The sequence below is a fragment of the Pongo pygmaeus genome, chromosome Y, assembly GCF_028885625.2.
Source record: "Pongo pygmaeus isolate AG05252 chromosome Y, NHGRI_mPonPyg2-v2.0_pri, whole genome shotgun sequence".
NCBI classification, from domain to species: domain Eukaryota; kingdom Metazoa; phylum Chordata; class Mammalia; order Primates; family Hominidae; genus Pongo; species Pongo pygmaeus.
The window spans coordinates 10,761,123-10,764,425 of record NC_072397.2 but is presented as its reverse complement, the minus strand read 5'-3'; the positions used below and the strand labels follow the sequence as shown (position 1 = coordinate 10,764,425).

Here is a 3,303-nt window from a genome sequence, read left to right as displayed (position 1 = left end):
TAGGGTGATTTTATGAGCAACGTGGAGAAGAACAAGGAAGGGAGATCACAGAGCAGACTGCATGGGGACAGTGCAGTAAGAATTCAAAAATCAAACCAAGGTTGTTGCCTTTAAGATTTTTGTAAACAATGAGCATTTTGTGTTTCCATTGTAATTTAAATATGTTATGTCAATGGGTTTAATAAATCTACTGGGTAGAGATGCCAAGGCTAAAAACATTTGAAAAATCAGATAACTATTTTATGCCAAGCAGTGCATTAGCACTTGTACATGAAAATTGGTGCTCCATTTCACAGTGGAGGAAACTGAGGTGCAGAAAATTTGATAATTTATTCAGAATGTCAGAGCCAAGAGACAAACCACATTTTCTGACTCAATCCAGTACTTACTAGATGATAAATTTATTCTTCCCTTGTAGCTATTCAAAGTAGATCAGGTTCACATAAGTACGTACTTTTCTGTTTTGAGTTAGGCTATGGAGCAGATTTCACAGAAAGATTGCAGAAAATTGATACGTTAGGACTTTCTAGTTTGTTTTCTGTTCAGTGTTGCTATAGCTTGTTCATGACAGAAAAGAACTCCCTAAACTGCATTCATGACCCAAAACTCTGAGGCTTACCTTGGAAAAGACCATTTGTATCCTATTGTAGTCCTCAAGGATAATAACCAAGATTCAGAGAAACACCTGGCTCGCTAGAGCCAGTCACAATATGGCATAGCCTAATGCCCCTGTTGCTTCTGCCCTGCAATGCCCACTGCTACCATGGGACTGGCTGGGTGATTAGGCCACAATCTTCAATGAGTGAAAATATTTGTTTCTGTAGTATTTTTGGTCATACATTGGTAAAGTTTCTGAAGGGTGGTAGAGATTACTGCAAGGCACACCAAGACACCTATGCAAACTCAGACACTGTAGAAATTCATTACTACTCCACCAGGAAATCCCCATGAGAGTGGTTAACCTAGCAGTAGGAGTGTTCAATTGACATCCACATAACATTTTACAAGATTTCTGACCTGTATCGGGTAAACTTCAGTGCACTTTCTTTCTCAGTATTACCAGATTGAATAATTGGTGCTTCTTGTTAGAAAGTTCATTTGATTTACCATTGCTTCCAACTTTATACTCAAAGCTCTGAGAATTTCAAGTGGAGTATATTAAAGTAGACTTTCATTTTTTTGCATATTTCTGTATTCATTTTTTTAAAATTCTTTCCAAACCCTAATGAGTGTTGTTAAACTAAAAAAAAAAAAAAAAAAAAAAAAAAAAAAAAAAAAAAGACTCAAATAAATTGCCCAGCTCCTATAGGAATCAAATAAAAAATCATGAGGTTTCTTATTAGACTCAATACAACTAGTGCAACCTTAAACAAATGTGGAGAAGAACTTAAGAAGTATGGAGTCACCTTATGGTAAGACTGTGTGAAGCAACTTACAGCACTATTCTTGTGGAGAAAGAAGGCATCTGTGTTCTCCATTGGCCTCTTGATGATGGTGCATCACCACCCAACCAGATTGTTGATGGCTGATTATGTCTTATAAATATTAATTTCCTTGAAGAACTTGACTGCTTTTTTGCTTTTCATTTTGTTGCACGCCTTGGGGGAACTCCAGTGCTTGTTGCTGTAGCATTAATTGAAGGTGGAATGAAATATCAAGATACTGTATGACTCATAAGACAAAAATGGAAATTTTAACAGTGAACAAATTTTGTATTTGGTGAAATATCATCCTAAAATGTCCTTGTGCTTCAAATACTCCAAAACTCATAAAACAACTGCTGTATTTAATAAAACTGGGGTGCCTAATGTCATATTGCCTTGGAAGTGGAATTTAAGACAAGACTTAATTGTCATACAAATTCACCAACACGTTGGATTGGTGAACAAGTGTAATGAAGCTTCCACGGGAAGCCATGTTTGAGTTAAAATCAACCTATTTGCACACATGTCAAAAAATTCTTGCTGATCAGCTAAGTGCTTTTAAATCATTTGTATCAATCCTAAAGTCATGTGTTTTTTTCTTGTTTAGATCTTCCCATGCCAGAATCTTATCAATATATGAGAAATTTAGAAAGATTAAATACCAAAATACGCACCATAATACTTGTGTATCTTTGGTTTCATATAGCCCTAAAATCTCAGGAATTATGTACACTTTAGACCTTATGTTGTTTACACCTTCAGTAATTTCAAACATTGAAAGTAAGTTTATATGGTTATTTGTCTACTCTGTGTTTTATATCTCCCACATTCATACCAGCATACATCAGGTTTGTTTAAAAATTGATTTAAACAATTTTTTTACCAAGACTTACAGTGATTATTTAGTCTTTTGATAAATCTTACTTTATGCTATTACCAAAAATTCCATTTTGAAAATCTATATTGTACTGGGAATATCTTTAATGTCTTCAGGCAGAAACGTCTTACAGGTAATTTAAGGTTTGTACTCTGAGGTGCAACCTTATAGGAAGGACCTGAAAAAGGAATGGGAGAAAGTTATTAATTATTTTTAATAAAATATAGCTTTTGTCTTGTGGAAAACATGTAGAATATGGTCATTAACTTAGTAAATATTTTTTAAAGATATACATGCTGTTATTGTTACTAAAACAATTCTTAATTATAACATTTCTGAAAGTCTTGTAATTTTTTTCCATACTTATTGGAAGTTATTTTTGTTTAAAGTGTGATTCTTTTTCCTTCTTTTCCCAACCTCCCTTACAAAAAAAAGAAGTGGGTTTCTACTAGGGAATTGAGCAGACATCTAATAATTTACATGGCTTTCAAGCTGTGTAACTTAATTTTTGGATACTTGGTAATTTCTTTTACTACATAATTGATAAAATGGTAATATCAAAAATATTAGTTCAATCATATAGTATCTGGGGATGTGTGGTTATAGTTCTGTGGAAGAAATAATTTGTCATTATTCACAAGGTTGTAAAAACTTAGCGTGAGAGCTTAAACATCTAAGTAAATAATAAAATACCAAAAAAAGGCCCTAATATCAAAATATTTACTGATTGCCCAATGTGTGCTCATCATTTAGGTTATTTAGGAGAACAATAAACAAAATAAACAAAGTCCCCATATTCTCAGAATTTGCATTCTATTGCAGGAAGATGGAAAATACAAAAAAACAAATAGGTAAAATAATTTGAGACAATCATGATAGGTGTAAAGGAAATAAAAGACTATAATAGACTACAGAGGTTAATTGCAACACCCAAGATGAAAATTTATGTAACAAAAGAATACAGAAAAGGAAAGAATATCATAATCACATCAAATGTAAATG

The 3,303-nt window shown here is 33.1% G+C and overlaps 1 pseudogene; it reads left to right on the top strand.

Annotated features, from left to right (window-relative positions):
* The first annotated feature begins 1,326 nt into the window (after positions 1-1,326).
* LOC129025641 (protein tyrosine phosphatase type IVA 1-like) lies at positions 1,327-1,923 on the top strand (annotated as a pseudogene).
* The last annotated feature ends 1,380 nt before the right edge of the window (positions 1,924-3,303 follow it).